General features: G+C 42.4%; 1 protein-coding gene across 1 annotated transcript in view; it reads left to right on the top strand.

Annotated features, from left to right (window-relative positions):
• RFX6 (regulatory factor X6) overlaps positions 1-13,861 on the top strand; it is a 707,859-nt gene that overhangs the window by 9,739 nt on the left and 684,259 nt on the right. The gene's annotated exons all lie outside the window — the stretch shown is intronic.

The following is a 13,861-nucleotide window of genomic DNA, read 5'->3' on the forward strand; positions in this document are numbered from 1 at the left end:
GACGAGTGGATGGGAAATAGAAAGTTTACCCCAGGGATCACTTCAATGGCTCTGCTGGACAGAGGCACAGGGAAGTAATCTAAGAGGGTGGTGAAAGCCAACACAATTCCAGCTAGGCTTATAAATGCCTTCGGGCAGATAGCGTAGCACCTATCTATAACCCTATTTATCTGTCTCATACACATTGTCTCTCACACACACACACACACACACACACACACACACACACACACACACACACACACACACACACACACACACACACACACACACACACACACACACACACACACACACACACACACACACACACACACACACACTGTAGTCAGGTATTCCACTGAAGCAAATTTTAGCCAGCATATTCTGAGCTGGCATCTTTACATTCTGCTGCTGTGTATAAGAGCCAGCACGTTTATTGCTGCTACGTGCAAGCCTTTCTTCTACTGAGACTGTGGGGGAGGAGGTGGGGGATGTTAAAACATTTGAATCTTTCAACATTGCTATAGCATTGAAGTGGGGACTGGAAGAGAGTCTAAAGGAGTGTCCACCTGGCATATTTTGAAGTGACAACAGGATAATACCATGTACAGTCAGCCTGTAGTGCTAACAATCAAATTCCACTGCTAGTAATTGCTGCAAGAAGTGTAAAGCAATCTGCTGCTTAACAAAAAAAAAATTAAATTACTGTTTACAGAAATCTACTTTCACAGGAAAATACCTGACACATACAGCTAATGTATTCATGTCTGTGATGAGGGAGTAAATATGCAATGTAAGCCACACAGGAAATTAACATAAACTAGTAAGAACCTAAAAGGATTATCTTGTGTACACACGAGCCGTAAACAGAACTGGGTCAATTAAAGAATATGGCATTTAAGCTTAACAGAGATCCAGTTATGGAGCTACAGGTGACGAGAGATACAATGGGATGGATGTAAAGTCAGACTTGCTCAGTAGTAGCAGTAGTTGCTGCTTTTTTTTTTTAATGTTGTACGAAATCTTTTTTTTTTTTTTTTTTGTTATTCTATAGACAGGCACCCCAGCCAGCACTGGACCCTAGCTATCTGCCAAAGCTGACTTGCGCTGGATCCGACCCTGTATAAAGGAAGCACCTTGCTTTCTTCTTTATCAACTTGGACTGCACTGGATGGAAGTTCTTTTAGAGCTTTTCACCCTGACTTGTAATTACTATCAAAGGATGTGTGATTACCACATTAAAACAAAGGGGCCTTTGACTATGCTCTCTACAGAATTTCTCCATTTTGAAGCAAGAAAAGGAACTAGAAAATGATGGAGCTACAACAGGCAGTCAGCAGCTGTAGCATTTGCCCAAGGAAGCACTGCACCAGTTCTAGCTTACAAGTTGCAAATGTTGTACCCAGCACCTGAAGGAGCAGACAATTAAAAAAGTAATCATGCCAAACCCATCCAACAGTTCTAAAAATCTAAAATGTTCAAAGGTTGCAATATCTGGTACAAGTCTCAATGTAACTAATTTTGAAGTTTGATTTTGTTTCAGTACAACTTCTAGCTGCATCTCCACTTCATGGAGACAACCCTTGCAACCTCTGCCTACCACCTTAATTTTGACCAAGCTACCCTTACTGTGTCAGCCCTCTTGAGGTCTTATACTGTTGGATGATAACTGCTTTAAAGATTAAAATTACTTTCTGCAAAGCAGTATTATCTGCCTGAAACTGTGCTGGCTGTAGCTAGACAATTTCTCTTGGAGTAGTCAAGGTTCAGAACTGGCTAGACTCAGATTAAAAAATGTGGGGAAGTTTTTTAAGTAGTCCTATAAGTTTATCTTGTCTTTAAGGATTATAATCAGTGGGCTTGTCAATGTTCCTTGTTTGAACTTGTTGTCTAATTAACATTCATTGATACCTCTTAAGACACTCGCCAGTGAAGCTCCCATGACATACTACCTTTACCTCATTGCTGTAACCAAAAGACCTTTTTCTTCAAAAGGTCTTGATTAATTAGTAGCATCTTGGTATGGGTGCACCTTTGCATGTAATATTATCTGCTAGGTCCCAGACTGTCATCCCAAAAACATACAAAAACAAGCACCCAAAGGAGAATGAGAAGGACTTGAGGAAACTCAACAATACCTTTTCACCTGATTTCTCACCAAAACATGTTGTCACCAACACAGATGCGGCACTTTTGCAGCTCCCTTCTTTGATGCCTGTTCTGCCAAATCCTCTGGAATGATCCCATGGGAAGCTGCCATAACTTTGTCTCAGTCCTCATAGTCCAGCACTTGGCCAGTGTCACTTGAATCTAAGACCACTGTACAGGATTTGGCTTCTAACACCAAGTTCCTATTGATCGAGGATGAAGGCAGTATCCCCTTAGTTATTATAAGAGAAGAATTGCCTAGGAACCAGACTGAGGTTGTGGCTGCCTGTCTGTGTCTTGAGGCTTATTCCAAACTGAGAACTCTCAAGCCCAAGAAACAAGTAGCCCCCCCCCCCCCCCCAGTCTAAGCTGTCTGAATCTCTTTGCTTTTTAATCCAGATGTCATCACAGGACTTAGTCAGTCTGACTCAGCTCAGAACTTCATGGAGTTCATGAAGACTAGGAAGTCCATGGTGGTAAAGGATCCTGTTCCAGAGCCTCAGCTGCGAAAAGAAAAAAAGTACTCTTCTCCCCAGGGAAACTATAACTGCTCTCAGTCAGACAATGAAGATGAGCTAGCTTATGTACATCAGCTTCCTCTTCATTGGTATACTGACTCAGATTCTTATGACACCTTATCCTTCTGCCTCGACACATGAAGATTTATCCTTTGGAGACACCCTTAATAAGACAAAGGAGGCCTTCAAATATGAATCTAAAGAATTTCCCAAGGCTCAAGCTAATGATAGGAAGCTCCTGAGCCTCCCTCTTCCAAGGACTTTGATGATTTCTCCAGAGCATGATGTCTTAGGCAGTGTGTATAATGACATATTTTTGCAACCTGATTCCCTCCCTTCTACCCTTAAGAAGCCAGACCTCTTATACAGAGTGATTAAATTCAATTAAAAATCCAGTGGTGGATCCAACGGCTGTGGCTGTAGAATCCTGCAAGAGAGCAAATGGGAGAGCACCTACCATCCTCCAGCCAAATGACAGAGAGAACAGACTGCTTGACAGATTTGACAAGAAGACTTATACATCAGTCATCCTAGCCGTGAAAGCTCTCAGCCATGAGTTTCATATGCTCTGATACCTTGAGACATTACAGGACCAAATTAAATCCAAGGCAGAGAGTATGTAGGACAAGAGCCTTTACAGGGACATTTTGGATTTGTGCAATGAAATCCTCCAAGTGTCCATGCACTCACTTATGTGTGGCTATGATACTGTAGATGCATCATGTCTTGCGGCTGCCACAGGGTCAGTTATGTGCAGGCTTACCTGACTGAGGAATCAATTTGTCTCAGATCAGGTAAAAGCAGATCTTTGCCCCTTTAGATAAGATGTCTGTCTTTTGAGCCCCAGCTGAGAAGGTGCTTGAAAATCTAGAGAAGAAGGGGTGACAGATCAAGTTTGTTAAAGAGTTTTATGTAACTCCTACCCTTACATACAGTAGGAATTACTTCAACAAACCATAATTTTTTTCTCCCAAAGAGAGAGAAAAACAAACAACCTAGATGGAAAAGAGTCAGGTATTAGAGTAAGTGGCAAATTGAAGTACTAGACCTTTGGGGTTCAAGGACCCTGCTCCTCCCCCAGGGAGCAGGTGTCACTATTTTCAGTATCTCACTGTCCTCCCCCAGAATTCCCACCCTAATCCTCCCCACTTTTTTAGGTGGAAGGCTGTCCTTCAATGACCAATGAAAACCCATTACCCAAGTCACCCTAGAGAATGATGACATCTGTGCAGTCACTGAGACATGGTTTAAAGCTGATGAGAACACACCAAGAGTGCAATGTTATAATGCCTTCCACAAATTTAGATGAACTACTTTCCAGCCAGGGGCTAAAGGTGGATATATCTCTGTTTACGTCAAAAATAAATATAATTCAAGGCTGGTCATATAGGACAATGCACTTCAGCTGCTCCATGTTTAAATCACTATAGGCAAAGTCCAGTACCATTTCCTTGCAAGCTATAGGTCCCCCTCTATGACCATGGAAACCCATACCATATATAAACTTATTAGAAATACTAAGTATCCCACCTAATGTCACATTCATGGGTGACTTTAGTTACCCAACTATTAACAGGGAATCTTGTATGACACTAAACTTACAGAAACAGAGATTTCTGGATTTTGTAAACACAAACTCTGTGGATCAGATAGTCAGTACACCAACCAGGGGTGTAACCATACTGGATCTGGTCCTCACTAATATGGGAGAGTGCTGCACACCCCTACTGTAATGTCTTCCCTTGTAAGGTCAGACCACAAAATGGTCTCCTTTGAAGTAAAAATCAAACCCGGACCCCAGCTAAACCTGGAATATTCAGGAACTACTCTAAGGCTAATCTCCTGCTATTAAATGATAACCTGGTAAAATTTCAAGCCCCCATAAATCCTGAGAACACTGCTGCCTATGAAGAACTGTTCACAGAAACCCTGTCCAATCATGTTAATAGTGCATAAAGGCAGCTGTACCCACCAGGAAAAAGTACAGAACTAACTCAAAAAACAAAGACACCCTAGTGGAATCACAAAATCAATAGGCTGTATAACAGAAGGAATAAAATCATGGCAAAAATCAGAAGGTGCAGCACCCAGCAGAATAAAAGCACTCTCATCAAATTAAACAAAAAACTCAGAGGACAAATAACGTCTACCAAAGCTTTGTCCACAACCTCAAAGGCAATACACAATTGTGTGCAGAGCTTATTGAAAATAGAGCCACCTATACTGAGCCAGAAGATATAGCAAACTTCCTGGCTGATACATTCAGCTCCAACTTTACCTCTCTCTCACCCTCATCCTTCCCTCAAGTAATACCATCAAATATAAGTCCCTCTGCTATCAGTAGGGAACAGCTCCTTAATGCTCTGTCTAAGACCAAGAACACTGCAATAATGGACCCAAACAACATCCCAGGATGCCTTCTAAATAGCATGAAACATGACCTGTCAGGGCCTCTGGAATTACTATTTAACTGTACCCTCCAAACAGGCTTCATGCCTCATTAGTGGAGAACAGCAACAGTCACCCCTCTGTACAAAGCTGGGCCATCTACAGACCCTGGAAACTACAGACCCGTAAGTCTCACTAGTCTTTATATGTAAAGCCCTGGAAAGAATGATCATGGAAATGACCAGTAGAGATATAATAAACCTCCAGACACTGGACGCAACTCAGTTTGGTTTCATCAAGGGCAGATCATGCCTACTCAACCTGGTTGACTTCTTTGAGAAGGTAATCAAAGCAATGGATGAGGGAAAAATGGTTCACACTGCCTACCTTGACCTGGGTAAGGCATTTGACACAATGCCCCACTCAAGTATTGTTGACAAACTCATGAGGTTAGGCACAAACTTGTATGTCACCCAGTGGATAACCAACTGGCTCAAAGGCAGGACCCACAAAGTTAGAATTGGGGAGTCCACCTCTAAAAAGAGGCTAGTCACAAGTGGAGTCCCTTAGGAATCAGTCCTTGGACTGATCCTTTTTGGTATTTAGTTCTCTGAAGTCAAGGCCAATGTCAATGGTCTCTGGCTGACTAAATTTGCAGATGATTGCAAATTAGGAGCTGTCATTGAATCCCACACTGACACAAATGTTCTTCACGAGGAGCTGACACAGGTAAGCAACTGGTGTCAGAGCCATGGACTAAAACTAAATGCCAAGAAATGCATAATAGTATCCTTTGGGAAATCATCCACCCCGGCAACTATCATATTGACAACACACCCCTTAGAGTTGACCCTGTAGTCAGGGACTTAAGGACACACATAGATAGTAATCTAGCCTTTGACCGTCACATGTCTGCAGTAGTGAGGAAATCATTCTATGTTGCACAACTTATAAACAATGGTATGGCATCTAGGTCCATGGAAGTCATTGTTCCACTGTATTCGGCATTCATCAGACCTATCATTGAGTACAGTGCCCCCTTTGGTTTGTACCTAACCAAGCATATCAAACAATTGGAACGCCCACAGAGGTTCCTCACTAAAAGAATACAGGGTGTAAGTAAAATGCCCTATGAAGACCACCTCAAGGCCCTATCCCTGTATTCTGTTTCTTACAGCCTTTTGAGGGGAGATCTAGGCCTGGCATACAGGGCATTGCCAGACCCCACCCTGATAGACCTGCTGCATATCCACAAAACAAACAGCAACAGAGTTATCCCTTCTAAAGACTTAAACCTTGCCTGTGATATAAATAGGTCCTGCTGGAGAGGCAGGTATGTATCCCAGAGACTACCATGTCTATGGAACAGGCTCCCCGTTCATGTAAAGCAGAGTTCCTCCCTATCCCAATTCAAATGCAACTTGGACAATTGGATGGGGAACAAGAAATTCATCCCTGGTTTTTCACTTATATCTGTAATGGACACAAGCAGCCTGTAAATGGTTCATCTCCCAGGCCCTTGCTTATAAATATTTTATCTCCCAAACCTATGCTTACACTTATCAAGGGTTTCAGAACTTGTAAGATTTGGGATGCATGGCTAGGCTTAAAAAGGCCCTTGTGGTTGTTAGCCTAGTAAACACCTATGAATCTGTAGGTGGGTCCTGCACATTATTAAAAAAATGGGTACAGCTTGCCCCCCCACCACCAAAACATCAACAAAAATTGATATCTCTGCTATTGCTAGTCTTCTTATTTCAATGGTCCATTCAAGTAGTACCAGGCAAGGCATAGGAAATGGCTTTTACTCACATCTCTTCCCACTTTCCCAGATGGCAGGCAGCTGGGGACCTACACTAGATGTGTCAAAGCTAAACAAGTTTCTTGTAGTACCAAAATTCAGAATGTTAACCCATCAAAAATTGTTGCTATTCGTTCTCCCAGGTGCACGAATGTGACTCTGTTTCTGAGGGAAGTCTACCTTCATGTTCTTACTCTACAAGAACACAGGAGGTTCTTGCATTTCTGGGGAAGGGGGTCCCATTACTAATTCTGTGCTTTACCATTTGGCTTTCAAAGTTTTCAAGAAATATTTGCATATGTATTGTCTTCTTCAGGACTTAGGAAGTTCACATCTTTCCTTACCTAGATAATTATTTCATTCAGTTCCAATTTGCAGCAGAACTCCTCTCAGCTATACAAATCACTTTGCATGGATTGCTTTCAAAAGGTGGGTCTAACCCTCAATATCTAAAAGTCACAGCTGTCTCCTAGAACTAAGACTACCTTCCTGGAAACAGTCTTGGATCCTGTCCAACAAAGGGCCTTCCTTTCCAAGGATAAGATATTCTTCCTTTTCCAGTACTTCAGAGACCTATAAAACAAAAAATCCATTGTAACAAGAGAGTTTCTGAAGATCATAGTTTGCATGGCTTTTACATTTTAATGACTCCCCTAACAAAATTTCACATGTGAAAGCTACAGTGGTTTCTTAAGAGCTGGTGATACCCATAGCACTACTTCCCTGCCTAAAAAAGGACTACATTGGTTGGAAAGCAGTACAACAGTAAACCCAGGGGCATCTTTCGTATTACCTCCGGTAACACAGATCATGAAAGCAGACAGCCCATACCAGTTCTAGGAGCTGAGTTAGGTGAATTCAGGGGTCAAGGGACCTGGGACATTCAAAAGGTGAGTCTACATATCAACCTAAAAGAGCTTATGGTAGTAATCTGGACATTAAGAGCCTTTCAAGAAAAGCTAATTTCCAGAACCCCTGAAATACTAACAGACAACACCACAGTGATGTACAAGATTTTACCTACATAGGACCAACTTCCCTAACCGAGCAGACCAGCTGTTGGTGGCATTTGTTGAGGATGGGCAAGGGAAAACAATAGGCAAATCTCTGATTGATTTGCGAACTGTATAAACTTCTGTTATTCTTATCATGGAAAACAGGTCCTTGCTAAAGTCAGAACATATTCCACTAAAGCTAAAGTTGCTACCACAGCTTTTTTTGAAAGGAGTTCCTTTACAAGCTATTTTAGAGGCTGCCACATGGCCCTCTGTCCAGACCTTCACCACACACTACCACTTAATAACCCACTCATTCTCTGTGCAAGCTAGCTGTGCAACTGTAGCATGTGGCCAGCCAGATAGGAATCACACTTCAGCCTCTTCTAGTCTGGATTAGGGCAACCTGCTAGTAGATACTCTTAGCAGGACTCTCCTAGACCCTGACGAACGGATGCTAAAAAGGGAGGTTTTTGTGGACAAGTCAGACAAATGGGGTATGCCAGAAATAGACCTTTTCACTTCCTGAGAAAACAGCTAAGAAGTTCTGTTCAAGAACCCAACAAATAGGGACATGGAGAGCAGATGCCTTCTCTTCCAAATGAACAGATCTCTTTCTTTATGCCTTTCCACTGATGACCCTGATCTCCAGGGTATTACAAAAGGTGGTGTCAGGCAGGCCAAGTTGATCCTCATAACCCCTTACTGGCCTAGGCAGTGGGTGGGGGGGATCTACATTCTCTTAGCAGAGAACAAGGAACACACCTGGATTCCCCCTCTCTACACAAATTTATTAACATAGAACAAGGGGTCTATCATCTGTCCCAATCTGAGAATGCCCAGCCTGACAACCTGGAGGACTGTTTCTTAATTCCAGACAAGAAATCCTTTCCCAATTATTTTCACAAGAATTGCTGTCTATACACATACTTACACATATACTGAAACAGGCTAGAAAACTAGGTACCAGAAAATCTTACCTAGCCAAGTGGAAAAGATTCACAGTGCAGTGCCAAGAAAATGGTATTCTACCCACACAATCTATGTTGGCTCAGGTAGTAGAATATCTATCTTTGTTATATGAGCAAGGGTTATCCTACTCCAGTCTTAAAGTATACACTTATCAATCTGAACATGTCTGCACTGATCTCCTATCTATGCTCATCTGCAATTAAAGCAATTTGTGAGGGGGGGTTCTTCACCTCAGATCACCCAGACAAGACCCTGCACCCTCTTGGGATCTAAACTGTAAGCTTGGAAAACTGGCATTACCACCCTTTGAACCAGCTGCTTCTAACCCTGCCAAACTTTTAACTTGGAAAGCAGGTCTCCTTTTGGTTCTCAGGTAGTGGAATTTCAGAGCTTCAGACCTTAGTGTCAAAAGAAACTTTTATAGTATTTCATAGTGACAAGCACAACCTCAGAATTAACCCTTCTTTTATGCCTAAGGTAGTGTTAGAGATGTCCTTAAGTCAAGCTATTCATCTCCCAGTTTTCTTTCCACAACCTCAAAACAAGAGAGAGAATCCTATAATCCTTCAATATACAAAAACAACTGAGAATTTACTTACATAGGACCATCTTTCCTAAGAGAGCAGATCAGCTGTTTTGTGGCATTTGCTGAGGCTAAGCAAGGGAAAACAGTAGGCAAACAGACCATCTCTAAGTGGTTTGTGAACTGTACTAATGTGTGGTATCGTTATGATGGAAAGCAGGTGCTTGCTAAAGTCAGAGCACATTCCTCTACAGCTCAAGCTGCTATCACAGCTTTTTAGAAGGGAGGTCCTACAAAGGTCATTTTAGCAGCTGCCATATGGTCCTCTGTCCACACCATTATCAAGTACTACCATTTAAAAAACATTTCCAGAGCTAGAGCCAGTCTCGCTTCAGCCATCTTGCAGAGCCTCCTGTCTTCAGACTAGTACTCAACCCATCTACCCCAATAGTCTACTTTAGGAATCTTCCTAAGAATCAGTACTACAAAATTGACTATGATAAACATAGTACAGTTGTGTAGATCATTTACCATACTTGCAGATATAAGTGAAATAAAACGTACCAGTTTCACTGAAAACAAGCCTTGTAAGAATGAGTATAACAAAGTAAAATAAAAAGGTCTTGTTACCAGGCAGAACTGTTAAAATCAAACACTTTAATTATTTAGACTTTGATTTCCATTTTCTAGTAATTGCTTTTTTGGCAGTCACTATAATTAGACTCAGCAAGGCCTTACTATGTCTAGGCAATTCCGATTCTGTATCATAGCTCAAAAATCATTTCCTTAGTTACACCAATTTGCTCACTCAGTATCTCTGACAGAGTAGTCTGCAAGGAATCTTTAAAATCTGCCAAGTCATTACACTCCCAGAAATATGTCCCAGTTACCGCTTTCTTCATTATCATACCTCCAACATTTGCTTTCTACCTGAGGAAAAATTCATTGGAGTCTACTTGGGCTATAAAAACACCTATGTAACACTTCCAAGCAAAGATCCTAAATCATCTAGACTTTGTTGTGTATTTGGGAGAAAGGGTCTATATTACATGAATGAACGATCAAAATGTCGAATACAACATGCTCGACACACTTTGATCGAAATTTCATCTAATCGAACCCTTAAAATAACGAAAACCGGAGTTCCGAAAAGTTTCATTTGACCTACACCTTCCCTACACTAACATGCAACACACACACACACACACACACACACACACACACAATTAATACATATAAACCCATACATTCTCACATCTCACATCATTCAACAACTTTCAAACCTAAACACACTCTTCTACTTTTAAAAGAAAGTGGGGGGCTTTGCCAACCGATGACCGCATTACCGAAAAAACGCAAGGACAAGGATAAAGACAGACATCCGAGGTCCAAAACTGACGACGAAGCTTCTTCTAGGCCAGTCGCCGGTTCACTGGTTCTCAGTGAGGCACTTTCGCAGCCCCTGACACCCTCTACCTCAGAGCCACAGGCCGCCTCCGACTCCCACGTGGAGACAACTAGGCCTCTGGAAACTCAAGGTATTGGGCCTACGGAAACTAATCCCTCAGATGGGTCCGGAGCCACTGAGCAGGCATTGGCTTCTGAGGGTGTTTTCAGACCTTCACAACTTACCATTAAAACAACAGCCAAGACAAAAGTACCACTAAAGACAAAGAAACAAGTACAGCATTCTCCTGGACAAGCCTCCATGCCTAAGAAACAGATGCTTAAAATGGCCGAAGACCTCATTACTCTAATCAGGGGTTCCCATCTCCCTCCTGAGAAAAGGCCTAGGCAGGATACAGACTATGATTCCTGTGATCAGGTTTCCTTTTCCTCTGATTCCTCTTCAGACCAGGGGTACTCTCTACCCCCGTATGAGGACTCTGATGCTGAAGAATCTATCCCTTCAGCCTCTCCTCCTGAGGATTATTCTTTTGGGGAAACTTTACATACCATGAGGGAGCATTTCCATTGGGAAAGTCAGGATTACTCAGAATCTAAGAAAAGGCTCAGAGATTTCCTTTTATTGCCTCGGCACAGGCCCCTGGCTATTCCGCCTGTGCTAGATATTGTGGATGATGTGTCCTCTGAATCCAGCTTATCTCCCGATTCCTTGCCTCCTGCACCAGCCAAGCCAGACAGGTACTACAGAGTCCCTGACTCTCACAAGTTTCTTTATAAAAACCCTTCTGCTGATCCAGAAACTATTTCTCAGGGTCCAAAAGAGGTTAAGGCTTCCATTGCAAAAAATCCAGTACCCTCTGACAGAGATTCCAGAGCTTTGGATAGATGGGGGAAGAAAGTATACACTTCTGAAACTTTAGCAGTAAGAGCTTTAAATTGCCAGTTTCACATGCTTAAGTACCAGCAATATTTAATGGCTCAATTAAAACAGAAAATGCTTGCAAGCTCAGAAGCTCCTGATTGTAAAGAAAGGCAGGATTTATTGCATGCATTTGAACAGGTGGGAAAACATACTCTGCAATGTGGTTTTGATTCTCTAGAGGCCTCTTGTAGAGCCACAGTTACAGGTTCAGTGATTCGAAGGCATGCTTGGTTAAAAGAACAGAGTTTACCTGATCATGTTAAGGCAAAATTATTGGATGCTCCTTTACAGCATGATACCTTGTTTGGTGTTAAGGCAGAAGAAGTGTTAAAGAAAATGGAGGATAAAGCTAAATCTATGCAAACAGTCAAGGATTTCTTACTGGTACAGCCACCTCGATTTAGCAGAAATTGGCCTGCAAAAAATTGGTCTTTTCCAGTGGCAGACAGACCACAGAGAGGCAGATACAGACGCCCAAGAGGCAGATCTCAACCCCAAGGTCAAACAGACGACAGTGGGGCACCTCAACCCCAAAAGGAGGTGAGGACAAGTCTCAACCTTACAGGAAACAGTCACAATGACTTTCCCCTTCGTACGCCAAGCACTTCCCTTTTGGAAGCCCCCTTGGGGGGAAAACTAGCACTTTTTTCTCAAAACTGGCAAACAATCACCCAAGACAAATGGGTTCTAAATATTGTGTCTCAAGGTTACAGGTTCCACTTTCATACTTTACCAAGGCTAAAAAGAATGCCAGACCTGCCACAAAATCAATGGGCAGAGGCACAAAAACAAATTTCAGCCCTCATGGACATGAGAGCTATTCAAAAAGTACCACAGCAGGAACAAGGACAAGGATTTTACTCAAGACTCTTCCTGGTCCCCAGAAAGGACAAGGCCTGGAGGCCCATACTAGATCTTTCAATTCTAAATACTTACCTGGATATTCCGAAATTCAAAATGTTGACATTACAGCAGCTTCTACCCATGCTGGGCAAGAACGCTTGGCTTGTTACTCTGGACCTCAAAGAGGCATACCTGCATGTCCCTATCAGACAAAATTGCAGTAGATACCTCAGATTCAAAGCTGGTACAATGCACTACCAATTCTCTGCACTGCCCTTTGGCTTATCTACTGCGCCCAGGGTCTTCACAAAGTGCCTGGCACCAGTAATTGCATTTTGCAGACAAAAAGGAATCCAAATATATCCATACCTGGACAACTGCCTCATTCAAGCAGAGACAAAGGACATTCTTCTACAGCATCTGGTGTTTGTAAAAAGGTTGCTAACTTCTCTAGGGTACACAGTAAATGAAAATAAGTCAAAACTAGTGCCCTCGCAACAGATTACATTTCTGGGTGCCAGCTTAAATACAGCGGCCCAGATGGCTTACCTCACGCCAGACAAACAGGTTCAACTAACTCAATATTTTCAAATACTGGCAAAAAAATCCCATCTCACTGCAAGAAAAATTCTGCAGGCCCTGGGATTCATGGCATCCTGCATACTACTAATTCCATATGCCAGACTGCATATGAGGAAACTACAATGGTACCTAAAAAGTGTTTGGACTCAGCACTCTCACAGTTTAGAAGCAGTAATACCAATGATTCCCTGCCTACAACAGGAGTTTCAATGGTGGGCACAGGCATGACACCTAAACAAGGGTCAGCCTTTCACCCTACCCACAGCCAGGCAGACTCTAACAACAGATGCTTCGGATTACGCCAGGGGAGCACACATGGCAGGAAAATGCATTCAGGGCAAGTGGACCACAGAACAGATGCATCTTCACATCAATCAAAAAGAGATGTTGGCTATTCAAAATGCCCTAACAGCTTTCAAGGACCTTCTGCATCCAGGACAATTATTATTAAAGACAGACAACACCACAGTAATGTGGTACATAAACAAGCAAGGGGGCACTCATTCTTACCCCTTATGTAGGCAAGCCATGACCTTGTGGAACACAGCTCTAACTTACCAAGTTCACCTGCAAGCACAATTCCTGCCAGGAAAGAAAAATACTCTGGCAGACGATCTAAGCAGAAATATCATGGACCCTCACGAATGGAAATTGAATCCACAAATATTCAGCATGGTAACGCAAAAATGGGGATGCCCAGACATAGATCTTTTTGCCTCCCCACTGAATTACCAGCTACAAAAATTCTGCACAAGGACTTATCACAAACAAGCATGGAAA

This window comes from Protopterus annectens, chromosome 1.part1, assembly GCF_019279795.1.
Source record: "Protopterus annectens isolate FY-2018-M chromosome 1.part1, PAN1.0, whole genome shotgun sequence".
NCBI classification, from domain to species: domain Eukaryota; kingdom Metazoa; phylum Chordata; order Ceratodontiformes; family Protopteridae; genus Protopterus; species Protopterus annectens.